This window comes from Rousettus aegyptiacus, unplaced genomic scaffold (assembly GCF_014176215.1).
Source record: "Rousettus aegyptiacus isolate mRouAeg1 unplaced genomic scaffold, mRouAeg1.p scaffold_m13_p_15, whole genome shotgun sequence".
NCBI classification, from domain to species: domain Eukaryota; kingdom Metazoa; phylum Chordata; class Mammalia; order Chiroptera; family Pteropodidae; genus Rousettus; species Rousettus aegyptiacus.
Window position 1 is genome coordinate 7,149,202 of NW_023416290.1, and position 21,108 is coordinate 7,170,309.

Below are 21,108 nucleotides of genomic sequence, written 5' to 3' on the forward strand. Positions count from 1 at the left end.
GCTCAAAACCCTACAAAGTTTCATTGTTACTGGCAGTGTAAAGTCCAGTGGCTCTAGTCAATCCGGCCTCCCTCTCCATCCTCAGGTATCTCTTCCCCATCACTATATTCCAGCAACCCCAGACCACACACATCATTCTCAAACTCCTGGCCTTTCTGCATGCTGTGTCCTGGAAGGGCCTCCACCTTTCCCATTTCCTTTGGACTAACCGCCGCTTCCTCTTCAAGACTCAGCACAGACATCACCTCCTCCAGAAAGCCCTCCATGATACCCCTCCAGGATTATGAAACTCTGCGACTGTCTCTTCTGTTTCATCATCCCACTGCAATAACCCTTTCCCCACAGGGCGCTGGGTTCTCTTCACGACACGGACGACTCTGTTCTTATATCCTTATCACTGAGCACAGTACTTACAGGCTGTGAGGGTTTAACAAATGTTAAATAATGAATCAATTCTTTAATTGTTTTCCAGAAGATAGCCGACACAAGATCTAGCAAGGCTAATTAATGTATATGGCCAGAAAAATGCCTACATGGCGTTATCCGATCACTACGCCTCTATGTTTACACGCTGTGTGTACACAGTATGTCAGAATGTGAGTGCGTGTGTTTGCCTTCTTCTGCTCCTCAGCTCGGCTCTCCTTCGAGGCACTACTGCTCTAGTGTTCCCTTTTGTTGATCTGATCTGCAGCGGCAGGCATCTTATGTGATCCTCCCTTACAGTGTTTTTGCAGAAATTCACAAAGCTTCAAGCGGTTCATCCACGACATACCTTTTAATGTAAGACACCCCGTTTCACACGGTTGACAGTTTCTACCATAGGGAAAAGCTTTTAGTGTCAAGAGGTCCTTATGATTAGAACTCTCTTTTAAGATACACACCAATTGCTACATGTCTCTGGTTTCTCCACTCTTATAAATTAAGTTTATTTCTGCATCTGAAAGCCAAGTATCCTCTCAAATGAAAATGAGTCAAATTTATGAGAAAAACATAGATTGACTATATATGAAGTATTTCAAATATCGCCAATAAATATACTTGAATTGGGAGTTTTTTCAACTACACAGCTACAAAAATATTTTAAGCATATACATACACACTTTTATCACAGTGCTTATTCTTACAAATAAATTAGAGTTACAATGATTGGGTAACTTAAATTCTCTGATCCTCGATTTCTTAATCTGCAAAATGAGGACAATAGCATCTACTTCATAGGCAGTATTATGATGAGTAAAGGAGATGGTTTATATGATGTGCTCACATAGGGAGGTATATCTAAATAGAGTAAGAAAATTCACATTTCTCCTTTGAGTCTGGTTTACAATTACTGCAAGAAAACTAAGACTGAAAGCTATGCTAATCTATCAAATCGTAGCATTAAAGTTTTTTCCTTGTGTACATGTTCTGTCTTAAGTGGCTTATAAGCCTACGAGGCCACGATTTGTCCTCTGCTTCGCACTGTACCTACACATAACAGGCACCTCATGGCACGTGTCTTTGATGCCACTGTGCCCATCTCCAAATTTTGTATTCGAGTGACAACAGACTCTACACACACACACACACACACACACGCACACACGCACACACGCACACACACACACACACACAATGAGCAACAATACTAGTGTCAGACAAAACTGCTGAAAATATTAGAGATGAGGCAATTCCAGTGATGAATCTGAATGTCTCTCCCCTGGTAAATAACTTGGTCGTAGGTACAGTGACAATCCATCCAGGTTATGTGAGCAGCCCACGTGAATAATATGCAGAAAGGCTAATCCATTTTTAACTTGGCTACAAATAAACATGAAATAAATTTAGTCTTTTGGAGTAAATTTAGTATCACGTCTTATACTAATGCGAAGAGCATATATGGTTTTTAAACTGACTATAATACCAGATAGGAGGTTTTCCAGAAAGAGCAAGAACAAACTGCAATATAACACCAAAATCTCATGTTTGTGCTTTCTTATAAAAGTTATTTGTAAGAGCATGAATGCTATGTCATAGTCACCAGTAGGTCAACCTTGCCTTAAATGATTTCGCACTCGTGACGTACCGTGAATTTTCCTTTTTGGTGAGTGTGTCTCAAGTGAAGAGAGGTTATAAGACTTATATTTCAAAATATCTTCTTTACTGATCAAGAACGTTCTATTATAAGAAATCCAGTGTTGATTACAAATCCCACAATCAAAGACAGACTGAAATTCAATGCCTTCCTTCAAGGCAAGGGTAGAAATCTTAGATTGATAACATGTGGCTGCTGACGTGACTTTCTTAAGACTTAAAGAGGACCTGCTCTGATTATTGTTACCGCGGCTAACAATTTTGTGTTCTCTTTTGGTAGATAGTCTGCTTGTTACCTAGTAAGGAGTGGAGGCTCAAAACGTGTAAGTTTTGAGCAGCTGAAGAACTGTGGACAGTGTTCAGAGTTAAACCAAGCTTTTGGAATAGTGGTGGAAAATAAGGGGTCGCATTTGGAAGCCTGTAATTCAGGTGAAGATCAGAGCACGAGCCAGCCCTGACCGGCAGTACCTATGAAAAATCGCTTTCCTGGCGTCTGCCTGCCTGCCTTCCTCCCTCCTCTCTCTTCTCTGGTTTCTCTCTCCTACTTCCCCGTCCCGGCTCCCCACACACTGCTTATCTTTCTTCTGTTCCTCTCCCTCTCTTCCTCTCTTGCTCCTTAGATCTTTCTATCCTCAAAGCCTCTTCACCGACCACAAAAACAAACTGTATTTTCAAACTTGTACCAACTTCGTAAAGTTCTCTATCCTTATTATAAAAACCTCCTGCGCAGAAAACACCACGTCTCCCTCCAGAAGAAGACCAAACTATCTAAACCAGGTAGCTTTCTATGAGGCTGGGTGGGACTGCAGATTGCGCAGGGCCCCGGGCCAGTCGGGCTGACCTTCTGCATGCCGGTCCCCTTTGTGATGGGACTTCAGCTCCCTCACCCATTGCACAATGGCGCGTCCATGCCAAAAGTTCTTTCATTTGAATGTCATACCATCCTATGACATTGGCTGAATTTTTTTCCTCCCCGCGACTCTGCGGCATTTACCACCCTCCCGTCCAATCACTGTCCTCGTTTAGATAGAAATAAACATCGTGCTACCTCAGAGTCCATGAAAACATTCTTTCACGTCTAGTTTCTGAAGTAAAGGTGTTCTTCATATTTCAAGAACCCTTTAATATTTATCGGGGCTTGAAACAGACTACTTTCGGAACATCCTAAAAATTTCATGTATTTTATTTAGTGTTTAGCCAATTTTCTCTATTTTAAATTTTCATTTTTAATCCATATTCTGCCATATTAATTTTACTTCTAACAACGAATTTGTTGGTTCCTGCTGGGTTAGGTACCGTGTCTCGCCAGTCTTGAGAGCTTGCGAAATTTATGTTTTTAATTTTAGTCATCAAATTGGATATGATGCTACGTTTTCTCACACAGTTTTATAAGTGAAATTATATCTATCATAACAATTTTATTCCATAAGAATCATGTAATTCAATTTAGTATATAAAATGTATTAATTCAACGTTTAAACTGAATGTTTAGATGTTAGGCAACTGCGGAGAATTTATATACATAGTTATAAGCGGAACACGCAGTTTTATGTGAAGGGCAAAGTCTCAGTGAATCTTTTGGCAGTTCGTTGATTTACTTCACCTCATTCGATCAGTTGAAAGTCAGGCTTGCAGCAGTCAGCGGACCAGTGCAGATGTACTCAACATCCCTTCATTAGTGTGTTAGAGATAAAAGCGACTCCCTAAACAATAAACAACAACAAACACTCTCGTTCCGCACAGCTGCACCGGCTCCTGCCAGCAGCGTGAAATTATGCTGCCACCCATTCGGGGCCAAACCTGACAAAACACAACTTTCCGATCATGGCATCCTAATTACAGCTTGAGACGGCAGGTTTGAAAGGGAAGTGGGGAGGGGCTTACTGTAGCCTCCAAAATGCGACCGTCATGTCATGTGCTTGACACCCCAGTGTAGCAGAGCGGGGTGAGCCCCATGCGAGAGCCTGTGAAGACGAAAAGCACATCTTTCTAAAGATCCAAATGATGTTCCACATTTGGTTTCCATGTTGCTAGCACACGCCGAGCAGGCGTTTGCAAACAAGCGGCTCCGAGACCTTTAAGTCTAAGTCCCTCTATGTATATAGCTCTAAGGCATTTTCTTCCATTTTCATGTATGGCAGTAAGTAGTAAACACATCTTTTCTTTTAACAGCTATTTCCGTTTCAGAGAGCCACAGAGATTATTTGCAGGAGATCCGTGGCGAGAAAGGCACTGTAATTGTTTGTTGAAAATACAATCAATGCTTTTTTAAAAAATCTGGGTTTTTTTTTTGTACTCACCGAACTTTTAAAAAGTAACTCCAGAATTTACTAACGAAAAACAATAAAATTATAGCAAGTTAAAAACAATGCAAATTTACTTGAGAAAGATAGATAGTATTTTACAGTAAGATTTTGGAAACTTGAGTTATCCTAAAAAATGTAACAAACCTGCTGAATAACATGAGAACCTGGACAGAAATATTAACATGTTTCATACTGTTTATTGTTTTTTAATATGTCAAATTCTAGTAATAACTGAAACACTGTCCTTGTCCTCAGAAAGGTGGAATGTGGCATTTCTTTTCTGCAATCAAAGGCTGCTAATATCAATATATTCCTCGACTTTAGCACAACTGTTTACTCCTTAGTTAAAAAAAAAAAAAAAAATCCAGGACTTTTATCCTTGATATAACCGATGCTTTTTTTAGGTACACTCAAACAAAATCCTAAAAGCTTTGCTTTCAGTGGTCAAAGGAAGCCCTGTGTCACAGTAAGAAAGGGAAAGGCAAGTAATAGGTAGAATATGTAATGTGAGTATCTTTCAATATCACAGATGACTCTAAATAACCAAATTTATAAATAAACTATTTTATTTAGACACGTAATTTGATTTTTCTTCATCAGAATAGAGGACTGTTTAAAGAATTATGTATAAATACACACACACACACACATAAATATGTATATATGTTTGCTATAATTAGAGAGTAAAACACTACTAGGTTTGCCTTTGAAAAATGACCTTTTATAAGACAAGTGAGAAAAAAAATTCCTTCTCTATTCTGAAAAATATAATACTGATGTTATAATGCATCTTAGACCTCTTAGACCTTTTATAAACTACGCGGTATAGTTGTGGCTGGAAATTTTCAGTCTGCTTCATTTCAAAACACACACAAAAAGGCCCAAACATTTATTCCAGCATTCAGTCATTCAGCAGGTCGGCTTTCTATTATGATGGTAAAACCGCCTTTATGTTGGGGCCCAAGGTGTGTTTTTTAAATGTCTCCTTCACAAAAGTCTTCCCGGAGTCACAATGGAGTGAAGAGGACAAATACAGATAAAAGGTGATGAGACAAATAAAAAAGGAACTATTGGTGCCACTGAAAGGAATTTGAGAAATAAGACTGGGCCGCCCCGTAATGTCCTGATTTAAAAAAAATCACAAACTTCATTTGCTACCTGGTGTTCTTCATGAGTAATATAACCTTTTGTTTGTGTGATTGACTTAAATTTCATACTCCTTCTGGCATAAGTCAGATAAAGACTCTGCAAAACCAAGTAAAAACTGTTCATGAACTTTGAATAGAACTTAAACATTTTGTTAGGTTTCTTCCACTAAAACTAGCTTTTAGATCATGTAATGATCAGTCTGGAATGGTCAGTGGTAAGAGTCTTGACAAGGGATGTTTCTCAGTTGGGCTCCATTTAATAATAGTAAACACACACTTTCCAAATACATTCTGGTCTCTTACTGCTCCATAGTCAAACACATCATAGGCGATGTGGCTATTTAAAAGCTCAGTACTAAGTCTTACTTGAGATTAGTCTCTGTGACTTAAACATCATACCATGCTTTGTACATCTCCCCATTTGGAAGCCAGAATCACAGACTGTGGCAGAAGGGAGCTTGGCTATGATCTGGTCCAATTTTCTTATTTACAGCTTTCAGAACTGAGTGCCAGTGAGTTCACATGAGTTGGCTGATCTCTGGTAGCTGCTGAACCTGGACTAGAACCCAAGTCTGTAGATACCTATAAAAGTCTCTTTCCATTACACTCCACCTCATTATTCCCCACCCTCTAGTTGAAGCTTTTCTTTGTCTACCCCCATGTCGAAATATTGATTGAAACCACACTAAGTCGAGCTGCGTTCTCCTGCACCTTGTTACACGTTTCTCGAAAGGGTCATGCTGCAGTCGGGCAACTTGATCGTGTTCTTCCAGAGAGAGAGATGCATGTCACAGCATCACTGTTCCCCCGCTTCCCTAGGACTGGGTTTTACGTCTCTTTCCGCTCTGGACCCATCCAGTCAGCTCTGCACACTGCAGCCCGAACGCCGGCAGCCCAGGGCCACCGCTCGTAGAGGATGCTCCACGCGCCCACTCTCGGGACACAGGCTCAGCACACACGAAGACCGCGGGCCCGCCCTGCGTTCATCTCTGCGGTCCTCCCATGCACCTGGCTCGCTCTCTCTTTCCCTGTTCTGGCTTTTTTCCCTTTTCACAGGCCATTCTCCCTCTTCTATGCTCTCTGCTCTTCGCTTTCTGATATCGACTCAAGGACCGCATTTTAGACAGTGTCCCTGACGTCCTTGACTGCGCAATAACTCTCCTGTTTTAAGAACTCGTATAGAATCAGGTGCCTTTTACCGGGAGCACTTGTCACGACAGCAGTTTTATATTTTTGGAGATGAGTATTTTGATGATTTGATAAATATCCAATCTCTCCAGTAGACTCTACGTTCCCTGAGGGTAGAAATTACACCTGATCTGATTCATCATTGTATCTCAAGTACCTAACATATAATAGGCACACCAACATTATTAGCAGAATGAAAAAGCAAATGACTAGAATTATATTTTATTTAACACTTATTTAAGTCATTTTCCTCTCATTCCAGCTACCCCATGCTACCTGCCACTCCCCAAATCCGATATGACTTTCATGTATGAAATGCTCTTTTCCATATTCTCTATCTGATAAACTCTTACTCGTTACTCAAGCTCAAGAAGAAATATCTTGCCTAGGGAGAATTCATGTCTTCTGCCACATGGGCTAGAAGTTTCTTCTATTATAATGCTTTTCTCATTGTTTCACAACTATTCACTTAGTGTTCTTTCCTAGTCATTCAATCAGCAAGTATTTATGAGCCCGACTCTGCTGGAGGCACCGTGTCTCACATCATGGAGCTTCCATTCTAGTGGAGGCAGAAAGACACTCTACGTACATACAAGCAACTAAACACAGTAGTGACAAAAGCTACAGCAGAGAGCTTCCATTCTAGTGGAGGCAGAAAGACACTCTACGTACATACAAGCAACTAAACACAGTAGTGACAAAAGCTACAGCAGAAGAGAAGCCTGAGCTTTGACTGAAAACACCTTCTTGGCTGTGAGTTCTTAAAAGTGATGAACGTCTCATCCACATTTGCGTCGTTGGTGCACAAGTGCTTAACAAATGTTTGCGGACTACCCGAAAGAATGAATGAGTGAATGAGTGAATAATGAATTTCAGGGCACTATTATCCTTTCTTTATTTTGGTCAAATGTTTGGGTTAACATCTTCTAATATCAGTTTATTATGGTGACTTCCAATTTGCTTAGAAATTCTGCTGGCCCTTATTTGCCTATTTTAACAAGGCCTGGGTTTAAAGTAAGAGCCAGATTTTCTGAAACTATGTAGGGAACAAGAGAGAAATAAGTAAGGCTCTCTGATTATTATTGCTGACCCTAAATGGAATATGCTGCCTCAGAACACTACTGGGCCCGGTAACGTCCTAGTGGACCCCGGGACACCCTGTCGGGGAGGCCCAGGAGTAGTGTCCTCTCCATTGGGAGACCGACAAGATGGCCTCCAAAGTGTCTTCTATCACCGACATTTTTTTGGCTCTATGAGATTTTTGTGTGGATGCTACTCATCTGCATATTCCACTGGACAAACGAAGAATACGAAAAAGTTCACTCTTGTTAATTTCTTAAGTTTAAAATTTTGCAAAAGCGAATTATCTATTTTTTTGGCTTATGCTCACTCCTAGGAACAATATTCAAGCCAGCAAAGCCAATATGATAGAATTCCCACCAATAAAAGAATAAAGCAAAAGGAAAGTATCAAAGTCACTGAGTCCAAATATTTTTTGCAAAAGATAAGCTTATATCATTCGACAATGACCTTTTCTCTTTCGATGTCATGTAAGTGTTGCCATGTGAAGACTTTAAAACGAGGTCAAACCTGAATCGAAAGAATGACCCTAAACACAAGCAGAACAGTATTCGGGTTGGGAAAATAAGGTGAAAGGCAGAAATTTTCCCCAGTGTATTCAACTCACAACATACAGGTGGCCACATCCTCATTCCCAAGGCTGGCTACTGCCAAAAGTCACCTTGGGATACTCAGTGTAACCAAGTCTGCAGATACCTTTCCTGACTATGCGTATGTGAAATCACGTGTCCTGGATTCTCACATGAAACAAAACAAAACAAAACAAAACAACAGTTTCTAACAAATCGAGGGGATCTTTCACTAACGGAACTAATTTAAACAATCAGAATGTATCACAAGCAATTGTATGATTGATATTTTTGCAGGGAATCAAGTAGAAAGGAGAAGAGGTTCAGTGAACTATGGACATCTATCTCCGCGTCCCTTATGAATAATGTTTTCCATCCACCCTGTCATCATTGAGGATCATTAAGCAACATTTATTAAGCACCCATCTGTGTACGCCACTTTATAAATATTCCTCCCCTCGTCCCTGCCCCCCTTTCTCAATCTACCATGTGTCTTTGTTGTGCAAAATGCTGGGGAACTACAACGATAATAAATAATTAATGGAAAGAACATAGGCAGATGGATGAGATGACCTACTAGCATCTATGAATCTCACAATGTTAGATTTACTGCTAATAATATAATTTAGCACAGTTTGATAAGAAAATATCAGCGCGTTCGATGAGGAAAATGAGCTCGACATATTCCAAAATAAAAACGTGAAAATTGGCGACCACAGATGGACTGACTGAAGCCCTGAGTTCATGTGACTTGCACCAGATGACACAGTCTTGAAATAAATAATTTGAAAAACAGCGTGGAAGAATCATGAAAATTATGGTTACAACATAAATTTTACAACAGCGTAATAGGAAATGTTACTGTGGACCAAGGGTGAAAAAATTCAGAAATAAAGGAGAACTATTGTTTTCATTGAAAGGAGTAGCTTGGTTAAGGATGGTAAAATGATTATTCCCCCCCCTTTTTTTTTTCAGTTCTTTAATATTGTTATATTATTTTTTCCTTTCTTTTTGTCTTTGAGGAAAGAACTAATTCTTCCAGATTTAGATGGTGATATTTAAAGCACTCTTTTTCAACTCTGTAAGCCTCACAGAGTCAGGATTACAATGAAAGAGCATGTCAACATACAATAAGCCATCGCTACTGGATTCAGATTTGCAATCTGGATTTTATTACATCGTAAGATCGAAATGTCCATAGTTGTAGTTATCTTTCCTAGAAGGTAGAAATATTCTTAGAGTTGGTTTTTTAAGCAGAGCCAAAGTTAAGAGCCTATCAATCTGCTGATAATTACCATTTTCATCATCTCCCACATAACGAGTGACTAGCCTATGCAGACACTGGGCTCATCCCATTTAATTCTCCTAATGAGAATTCTCATTAATTCTCAACCACTTTGGGGTGGGTCTTTGATTTACAGATAAAGAAACTGAGGTTCAAAAAGCTGAGTTTCTTGCTCAAAATGACACACTGGTAAGGGCTGGTTCCAGGAACCAATCCAGTGTTATCTTAACTCAAAGTCCATGTTCTTAACCTCAGAAGGCACTGGGGGTTTTCCATGAATGGCAAGATTCTAGATCTCCTGGAATGGTGAATAAGTGGAAATATGGGAACGACATTCGGCAATCTTTTTAGATGGTATAGAAGGAAAGAACGAACCTCGAATAGTTCCTGTACCATTACGTCTATCCCTTGGCCTAAGTGGCATGCATAAAATATATTAAATGTTATAATTTTTTTATGGATTGAGATGGTAGGGTTGGCAACTGTTTTTGTTGCTGTAAATTTTTTAAACTAAACATCAATTTTAGTGTGTGACTTTCAAAAGTGATGCTATTAGTCTTAGTATTGGAGATTTATAGTCAAGATAGATGCTTACATGATATTTTTTAAATGTTAAAAATATAAAATTCACAGTATTTGGAAGGGCAACACTGGTATATTCCAATGATCTTCCCAGCGTCTAATCAGCACCAAGGCTAGAAGCCAAGCCTCTTGTCCTTTCTACTGGACCTTGCTACTTCAGGGCACCAAAAATAAATATGAAATTAAAACAATGGAAGGTAAAACAAAACAAAACAAAAAAAGTAAAGCAAGAGCACTGTATCTGCAGGTATCCCCTCCTGTTCAAAAGTTCGCTCCGCCAGAGCGTTGGACTGTCTGTGAGTGAGCTCTTGTCTTATGCTTCACGCGATTTATTTTGGGCATTTGTCAGCAAAATGTCTCCTAAGGTGATTCCTTCTTCGCTTTACGCCATTTAGGCTTACGAAGAGATTCACAGGCATGCTCTGTTTTAGATGGCAAGGGAACCTGTCTCTCAGACCCCCAGTTAAACCTATGAATACTGATGAACTGAACTTAATTGTTGACTCCTGATTACAATGTAAATCTGTAATATCTACTATTCCGATAAGGGTCAGAATGGAAGAGGATGGTGAACTATAAATTACTCATACTGATGTAGATCTGTTAATCCTTTCTCGTTCCCTCCCTTCCTTTAAAACAATGTGTCACTTGGCTGTCACAGCACATTGAGTGCCAGAGATACAAAATTGGGTAAACTAGCCCTTGCTCTCAAAGAATATTACAGAGATTTTTGGATTTGTGCTTTTAGCATGTGTTCTGTAGGCTCAGATTAATGTTATGGACGTAAATATTTATTTAACTAGTACCTAATTAAAGCTTCCTACCTGACTTAAACATATTGATGTGAAGGAAGAGAGAGGTATAAAATACCAGCAAATGATGCATATGTCCTAATTTGGGGTCTTTATAGAATATGATCTTTATTTATGAGACTTGATAGTTTTAATCACCACCTGGAATATTAAAAGCTATCTGAGGTCTTAAATGAACTAATGAACTCATGAATTAAATGAATCATTTCATTAATTCATCCAACAAATATTTATTGAGCACCTACTACATATCAAGCCTGTGTTCTAAATATTATTTTGCCTGCCAAAAAACTGGCTCCCTAGATTTAAAAAAAAAAAAGTGGCAAAAACTCTTACTATAAGGCTCTACTTTAGCTGTATATATTGATTACAAACTATGTTTATTATGCTGGAAACCTAAGATTTTGCTGGGCCTGAATGAAACCAGAGGCCAAGTTTAAGAAGTAGCTTTTAATAGCTTCTAAGCTTTCTATGTGCACTCTTTCTATAAAGCCTAATGAAAGTGCTCTCCTTAGATTTAGAAAAAAACTAGGATTCCAAATTTAAAATGACATTTATCTCAAAAGTAAATTAAATTTTAATGATAGCCTGATTAATAATTGTGATTTTATGAACTGAAGACATTGAGCATGAAAGCCCCAAGACACATTTGTTCTAAGCTATACAGACTAGGGAAAAAAGACTAAAGATGGACCCTCTCTTTCAAATGTTACTTTACCAGTATATTTCAGAATTTTGCCTTCTGAACACTACTTTCTCATTCTTGTATTATCTTACTGGAAAGCCTTTCATTTGTGAAAAGCAGGACAAAGAATTCAAGTGATCCAATCACATGGGAACTTTCAAAGGCTTAGAAGCAACACTAATTTATCTAGGTGATAGCTATAAAAAAAAGTACATTGCTTCATTTTACATTCTTTGCATAATTTACATAAATATTGAAGTTGCCATCTCTTAGAAATCCCCAAAATGTATCAGCTGGCATGTCGGGAGCTATAGTCATGTCAGAGATGGGCTGCTGTTAATGATCTGAACCCATTTTGGGCTGTTTTTTTTTGTTGTTGTTAATGATCTGGACTGATACAACAGTTTTTGTAAATAGCACAAAAGGAAAGAAATCAATACGCAAAAGAAAAGGAACTTGTTAAAGGACACAGTGTTGGGTTTGTGTCACGTTAGAGGTTAGAACAGAAGGAAAGAGAGAAAAGGGAACAAAAAAAGAAAAAAGAAATCCTGTTGGGGAAAAGAGGGCTTGAGGAAGCATTTGAGGTCACATTACACAGATGCTTACAAGGAGCACGTTCTACACGTGTGTAATATTTCACATTTTTGTACAGTTATTAAAAAAAAAGGAAAGAAATGCCTTCAATAACTCCTATGGGTAGAAATAACACACAGTACATTCAGATCTCTTCATGAGGATGTACCTGGGAGATACTCATCAGAGTCAAAATAGGCACTGGACCCCAGAGATGGCTTATGCGTCTAAATGTGGTTCATTGGAGGGTAACGTTGTTTACAAATGCATATTTCTAGAATTTAAATCATACTGCTTTTGCATCTTATGGTTTCCTAAAGTAATTCATGCTAATAATAGTCCAGGCCTGTGCTGTCTCATCTTGTAGCCACTAGCCACACAAAACTATTTAAATTTAGATCAAATTTAAAATTTAATTTCTCAGTCTCACAAGTCCAACAGCTGAAGTGGCTCGTGGAGGCTGTATTGGAGAGCAAGGACACAGAAAATGTCCGTGATCACGTCAAGTTCTGCTGGAAAGCCCTGGTCTGGACGACCTGCCTGTGAAATCACGAGGCCGAGTTCTGAAACGAGGGCAGCGGGAAATGTCTGTTGGAAGCCCCGTGCTTTGCCTTGTCTCTCCTTCCCCGAGCCGCCTTCATTCTGACCAGCGGTAGCCCCCGAACCTCCTCCTACAAACGCTGCTCCACCTCAGATTCGGGGCCCACCCTGGCCCTTGTCGAGAGGAACGCAAAGAGTGAGTGAGTGACAAGCAGCGCAAGGCCAGGGCCTGGCGTGGCGAACTTGCTCTGGTCTTAATTCTGCCCCGCCCTGGGCAGCTCGTCTTGGTGAACTGTCCTCGAACCTGACTCAGGTCCCAGCTCCATCCACGCCTTCACTCATGGAGTCAACAAATACACGACGAGCATCAGCAATGCACACGCCGCACGGCGCCGCGCAGATGCCGTGGGAAGAGCGGGAAGGAGGACCGTCTCCGCGCTTGAGCTTCTGTTCTCACGCGGGAAAACGACAGTAAGCAAGTGACTCGTGATCCACGATTCGGAGCCAGAATTGGGGTGAGCGTTGCCAAGGAGAGGGCGAGGTGCTAGGAAAGAGACTCCTGGGGAGACCGCCCCTTCTCTAGGTGGCTTTGCGGAGCAAGTGACCTCAGAGGCGTGACTCAGAGTCGAGTGAGCGAAAGCGGCGAGAGAGGGTGTCGCACGCCGCTAAGTGTGCAGGGCTCGTGGCAAGCGAGCCGCAGGGAGCCCAAACGAAGCCGGAACGTGCGGAACGCGAAGGAAGGGCGAGCGTGCGACGGCCTCGTGCAGCGAGGCTCCGGAAAACGAGGAAGAACGCGGTAACCCCCAAGGTAAGGAAAGTGGGAAATCATTTCAGGGGAGATGAGTGACACGATCAGATTTGCTTTTCGTAAAAAGAAAAAAACAAAAAAAGCAAAGGGCAAAATGGATCGAGAAGACGGCAAGAGAAGGTCATTTCAGAGTCCAGTCGATAAGCTTTCGTGGCAGTCCAGACAGAGGCGCTGGGAGTTTGGTGATGGCAAAGGAAAGGGCCCTGCCCCCCGGGTCTGGGTCCCTGCATCGATAACGTGCCCATCATGCAGTTTTCCTGAAAACAGACACGTGTGCCTCGGTGGGTTTGGCCCCCTGCTAGTTGCTTAAGAGAGGCCACCCCCTAAACCCTCGGTCCCCACAAACCAGGGCGCGGGAGCCTATGGGCCTGGATCATCCTGACTCTGCCGCGCTGCCTGGCCCTGCCCGTCTAAATCTCCAAACACTGCCCGCTCCCAGACTCGCTTTCCCGTGCGAGGCCAAGATGTCCCGACAGTCCTCCGACCTCACACTTCCTGCCTACCTGGACCACCCGCGGCCCTGATTCCATTCTCCCAGACGCCACGCTTACCCACCTGGCTGACCTCCGTTCGAGACCCGCCTATTCTGACATTACTGAGCACCCGCTATCAGAAAAGAAAAGGAGGGGGCGGGGAAAGAACCAAATAGCTCAAGTCCTGGAGTCTGCAAACAATAGACCAGGTGACCAGAGACAGAGCAGAGCAGTAACAATGGTAGCATAAGGCTCCCCTCCACCACCACCACTGAGCACGACTGCAGCCCGCAGGCTGCTCCTCCCTCCGGAAGCATGACCCGCACCTTGGCATTTCCAGCAGCCTTGCCTTTGCCCAGACACTTTCCTTTCCAAAGAGTTCATAGAGAATCATCACTCGTTTGGGCCCAGGGTGGACGCACTGCGCTTGACCACCAGGCAGCCTCGGCGTGGGGGCTCCACGCTTGCTCTCAGAAAGATTGTCAGTTCCCCAAGGTCAGACCAATTTTGTTCAGTCTGGTGACCTAGAAGAGTGTTTCGCATATGAAAATGCTTAATAAATATTTGCATGTCTTTAAAAAAAAAATCGGGCTACGATTCTGAGTCAGTTGGACGAATACGAGAAAGCATGAAGTCCTCTTAGAGACGGAGCTGATGCTTTGTTTCGGGAAAAAGCCATAATGGACTGTTTGGCTATTACGGGCGAGTCCCTTGTGGACTCACGCACCACGTCCACTGGCACCATGAGAAAGGATACAGGGAGAATCCTAGATGAAGAGATGTGAGGAAGAGCTGAGAGGAGGAGAAAAGCCTAGAACACGGCAGGCATCAGGGCCCAGGAGATCCAGCCAGGAGCGAACCCCTGCGGTGAGAACCGGGCAATGCATCCCCATGAGCAGCGCCAGCTAACATTCTAACATTCGGTTAGAATTAGTTTCTTGTCTCTGGTAATAGTTATCACCCTTCGGCCCAAAGCACGTGGCTCGAGTCTATTACGGACCGGGGCTACTGCTAGGGAATGTTCCAGAGAACGAAGGAAGATGTGTGCTCCTCCCAAAGTCCGGGTGGAGGGCCGAAGCAAAGGCAGGAGCGAGGCGGGGCGGCTGCCGCCCCAGCAGGGTGAACTGGTGGGGCTGTGATTCCAACCCCGCCCCCACCGCCATTCATTCTGGACAGAGACGACTGTGGCAGGGATAGCGAACTGTCTGTCTGCATTAACGCGTCACCCTTGTAAGGTCACCGAGGAGCTCCTGAGAAGCTCGAGATGACGTTTCCCAGCCCCCTGCACCTAGTTCTGACCGGTCTTCATCAGTGGACTATGAGCAGACGAGTGGTCATCACTTCTGAGCCAAGATGTCTAAGAATTAGAGGTGGGTTTCTGATTCCCCCTTTCTCCCCACACATTCTCTTTCATTCTCTCTCTCTCTCTCCCCTGTTTTATTATCATACAAGTAGAAATAAACTTATTATGTCAAGCCACTAATAGTTTAATTTATTTCCGCGACTAACACCATCCTAACTTATTCTGAAATTGATATCTTGAAGTGTGCTGAATTTACAAAAATCCCAATACATGGTGTTGGCCACGGGCAAGGAAACAGACGTAGAAGACGGGGGGGCCTGGAATCCCATCACGCCCTGGAAGAGGAGGCAGATCTGTAGTTCGAGAGGAAATGGTTGGCAAGATGAAGAATGCTGGCGTGTGAGGGCTGCTCCTAACACCTATTACAAGATAATGGATGAGCTCAGCAAAGAATTTGCTACATTGAGAACAGTAACAAGGAAGATCAGCCAAACTCTAGAAATGGAAGAGTATCAAGCTGAAAAAGTCCACTACTTCAGGGGCTCTAATGGTGAAGAATAGCACTGAAAAAGGCTTTGAATAACAGATGTCCACTCGGACTTCCCAGTTAAGGGAAGGTTAAGCAAAGGTCTGATTAATAAGTTACTTAACCACCTAAATCTATGGCTTCAGATGATCGCAAAATAACCACTCGAGACATAGGTGGTTGAGGCACGAACGAAGAAATGAAGCGGGTTCGAGAATTATAAATAGGAAAGAACTTTCACTGTAGTGAGTAGCGTAACTGACAAAAAATAAATAAGAAACCGATGAAGATTTTGAGGTAATTGTATTGTCGAAGAAATTAGAAACCTGGCTTAAGAGAAAAGGAAAAGAATAGCGACCGTAAAACGACGTCTAAGCATCCTAACGTGGACCATTAGGAAGCGGGCTGAGAAAGTCATATCACTCCCAAGGACTTACTTCCTGACACCCAGTCTGGAGGTGGCCATGGAGAGTAAAGGACAAGGTGGCCAGGGCTACCGAGAACGACGAACGAAGAAGTTCTTCCAGGACAGCAAAACCAGGGTCTAATGAGGAATTTCCGCCCCCTGCCAGGCAGGAGGTGTTCAGTAATGTCTAGCAGGATTTCTTCCGTGTTGTGGGACAAGAACATTTCCCCCTTTTTCTGAGTGAGAATTTTTAATGCGATTATCCTATACCTGATCGGCACTGTATGATGGGAGGCTGATAGCCTGCCCTTTAGTATAAAGGTTTCTGGGTGACAAGAGGCCACATCTAGCTTGAAGGGGCTGTTGAAGGGGAACTTTGCATTGCCCGTAGGCCCTGCACTTTGAGATGAATGCTGGGACTGAGGGGTTTCGGGGAGTCTCGTGGTACGGAGGCTTTGCCACGCGTAACCAGAGAGGGAGAGTATGCGTACTCCTCTCTTAAAAAGTCCACTTAGGTGTCCCTTCTTTTGCTTCCATGATACAGAAATGTTGCCGGGCAGCGGCTGCCCAGCGAGGGGTCACGTATCCCCCTCTTTGTATGCAGATGCGGCAATGTGATCATGTCACCAACTGAACATGAATGGAAGCGAGGTGCGTCACTTCCTGGATGTGCCTTTTCTGTGCTCACGGTCTCCACAGCTGCCAGCCAGATGCCGAGAACTCAACCCTAGTGTAGACAGAAAGAACCTGGGTCCCCCAAACTACTGCAAGGAACGCACGCATTGCACCCTCACGTGAGCAACAAGTAAACTTCTACTAACCACTGAAACGTGGAGGTTTTTTACAGAGGCTCAAGTTACTTCAACTAATACAATGGATGACCTTTGAAGAGGAAAGAGCGAGGCTTACAGGCTGCTCTTATGACTCACGTTGGGGGCTGGAAGAGCTGGAGACACTCGGATCACAAGTGTTCGGTATGGGGAATCCTCGCCCTTTGCCCCTTCTTCCCCAATTCCCATTGCCGGTCAGTCCTGGCCCCCATCCCACCTGTATCCCTCAAAAGTCTCGCAGGCATCCCTCTCTTCTCCTCTCATAGTCCATCTTTCTCATGCTAGCTCAGCGAGCATCCTCCCGCAAAAAAGTGGACCATATCGCTCTATTTAAAATTGCAGTTGATTCCCACGGCCTGTCCTTCGGGATACAATCCAAATGACCCAGGAGGACAAGTGGCACCTGTCACATTTGATCCCCAACCCTCTTCAGTCTCATCTTCCCTGCAACTGCGCCAATATGGGGGCCCAAGTGCCAGTCGAGCCCTTTTTATGACACTGCTGTGCAAATGCCGTTCCCTCTGCCTCGAATGTCGCCCGCCCGCCTCCTCGTCGGCCCAGAGAATGCGTACTCCTCTCTTAAAAAGTCCACTTAGGTGTCCCTTCGGCTGTTAAGTCTTGTCTGTCACTCCCACGCAGAAAATGAAACCGACAGCCACGATCGGCTCAGCGAGCCTCGTGCACCGTGCCTACTGTGCGCATGCTGCCAATGTTTAGTAACCTATGTGATTTAATTGTGTTGCTGTTTATTATTCAGTCAGCCTCTAAACTTGTGTCCTTGCTAAAAACTTAGACGGTTCTGCTTTTTCAAAATAGCCCAATTATGCATTAGAACTGGATTGGCTTCCTTTAGCAGGAGGATATAGCCATAATCAGTGTTGCCAAATGAAATTAATACAGTCCTGTTGAGACGGTTTTCTAAAATTGTTAAGTATTTGGAAGGCGGGCCCAGAAGTGCAGGAAACCCTACAACATGGGCAGAAATTCTGTGTCCTCCATCATTTTTATACTTCTTATTGGACACATATGAAAATGAAAAACTTGTCTTTATTATTAGTAGCTGTGACCAGATCCTGGCCCTACCGTTCATATGTTTACCTAGGAATTTTCTAGGAATGTAACTACCGCATTTGGAACGTCCCCAGGATTTGCTCACCATTTCGGAAAGTCAGTCGCATCACCAATTCTAATGCTGCTCATGATCACTGATTCACTAACACAACACACCCCCATCTGTTTTCAATTGTAGCTGTCATGCTCAACGAATATATTTACTTTGTTCTTCTATCAAAATGCCAAATATACAAAAATGTCACCGATATTCAGTTGAATACTTTCTCTTAACATCGAACTTTACACATTTTGAGCAGCAAGCACCCGACTACTATATCTTTTAGTGCAATTATGCCCAGACACACACACATATTGATATAGCTACGATTTTCACGAGCTGCTTTCCTTTTCCTTTTTTCTATTACAGTTAGAAAATTTATGTTGGTTTTTAAAACATTACATGTGTAGACAGGTTATATTATTTCCAAATACCATTTCAGGAAAGTAACAGGGACATTACAAAATAGTGCTTATAAAACGGGGCATTGGGTCTGACTGAGCAGAGAATCATGACTGAAAACATCTAGGAACTCAAAGAAACTGTATTTTTTTTTCTCTCTCTCTCTCGAGATGCTGCTGTTAGGCAACCACTCAGCTGGATGGCCTTCCTGCTCCACCAGTAGCATTTCTGACATTTTGTTATGATTTATTGGTCTACACGTGTAGACTGTGAGTGCATGATGTCTCATTCATATTTATGTCCCCAACACCTAGCTTAGGGCTTGGCGCAGAGAAGGAGCTCGCTAGGTATCTTGAGGATTAGATAACGGATGAGAATCCTGAAGAGATGTGCAGTCCCTGGCTCTCACAATAGAACTTTGAATCAATTATTCAGCACTTTGCCTATACCAATATTATTAAGCCACCTTCACTCTGCCTCATATCAGAGGCCGGTATGTCCAAAGTCTCTCAGCTTCCTCTCCTTCTGGTGGGCCCACACAGTGCCGTGCGCACCTCTGTGTCCCGGAAAAGTCCCTCGCGGAAGCAGCAGTTAACTATCATTTAAGTCAAATCATTCCCCAGGAATATTGCTATACAGAATGGTTGTGTTTTTAGTACTAACGGTACTGTACTGCAGGTATATTACTGATTAAAAAGGCATTTGTGGATTGGTCTGGTGGACTGCACGTCATTTAAAGTACTCTTTCTATAAAAGTATTAAAAGTTTGGAAAACCCAAACTTTTTAAAGTCCATCTTTATGCTATAAGCCAATTGTATAGGTTGTGAGTTGTCTCTACAATGTGACTGAGTCTATGAGACCTAGTAGCTGTGAGAAAAATTAAAATGTCAATCTATCACAAGGATGTGCCTAAATATTTGATTGTATGGCATCCCACAGATAACATCTGACTATTTATTTTATCTTCCAAATTTAATCTAGATGGTATTTCTTCACATAAGTAGAAGTGGTGGCTATTTACAAAGAACTTTACTTCAAATAATTTTGTTTTTTTGATGAAAATCTCAATAACGTATGAATTAATTAATGCTTACATGATTTTATTATAGTTATTTGTTGCTTAATAAAATAAATGCAGTCTAGATAATATACAAGAAAGTAAATCTGTTAAGTGATTATATTCTAATATATTGGGGGTATATTTTACAGAGGAAGAAATGAGGATATGGGTAAATGAAAATTATAATGCACAACTAATAATTTTTAAATGCATGAACATAAAATTCTGAAAATAAACTGAAATATTTATAATACTATGTTAAAAATAAATCATGATTCCTTTTAAAAACTGAAAATAAATATTAACTAGAAACATTAGAAATGGATCGCTCGGATCATCTGTCTCAGCCAGCCTTATTCCCTGTGGTCACTGTAAGGTCAGTACTTCCTCACAGTCTAGCATTCTGATAAATGTACAGCCATCTTTTAAAAATCATCCTCTAACTAGATTGCCTTCTTACTTCTAATTCTTGTTGACCATTTTGGGGGCTTTGCCCATGTAAAATAAAGCCCCTACTTTTGGTATTTTCCGAGCATCCCCTATAATAATAACCATGGTATCCTTTAAAGGGAGGGTGTAAATAAATCGAGGAGCTGCGAACATCTCTTCTTCTTCCTTCTTAATATTCTTAATATCGTGGTCAAGTGAAGCCAGAATACCTGCGCTTAGCTTGACTGTTCCGTTTACTCCCCATGTGACTTTGGACAAGAGAAGTCTTGTCTTTTCATATCTATATCATAGTTATTAGTGAGAGCTGCCTCACAGTGTTTGTGAGAATTAAAATATTTCATATTTGTAAAACATGTAAAACATCTCCTGGTTCAGGTGTTTGCAACGATAGTAATAATTTAATTTTGTTTATGCAAATAAAATATACATATTTATGTTTTAATTTTAAAATTAATCACTTTTAATAAATTATTATTCCTGTTTTCTAATAATTCCCCAATGCAAAGACTGGGGAATGATCCTCTTAATAAATTCGCCGTAATTAATTAAATATAAAGTTGTTAAATGCAAGTTGTTAATTTTGAACTATACATGCAAGTCTTTAATTAGTTATTCAAGTTTCAGTCTCTACACTGTAAAAAATCCTTGAGGGGCAGGAACTCTGTCTTCTTCCTGTTCATTTGTTACAGTCTAATCAAGCACTCTTTACACATCTTCGGTGAGTAATAAATGAATTAATGAATGCGTAGGGACATGACATCAAATCAGGCAGTACAGATACAGTTCAACCCACAGGAACAGGCACATGTCCCTTAAATACAGTAGGGTTAGGCTTCCATAGGCCACGGAGCTGCCAGTCTCACACACTTGACCTTCTGCCTGACAACCGGGGCTTGC

At 41.8% G+C, this 21,108-nt stretch overlaps 1 protein-coding gene across 4 annotated transcripts in view; it reads right to left on the minus strand.

The window, feature by feature from the left end:
- KCNB2 (potassium voltage-gated channel subfamily B member 2) overlaps nucleotides 1–21,108 on the minus strand; it is a 283,417-nt gene that overhangs the window by 257,714 nt on the left and 4,595 nt on the right. The window lies entirely within an intron of this gene.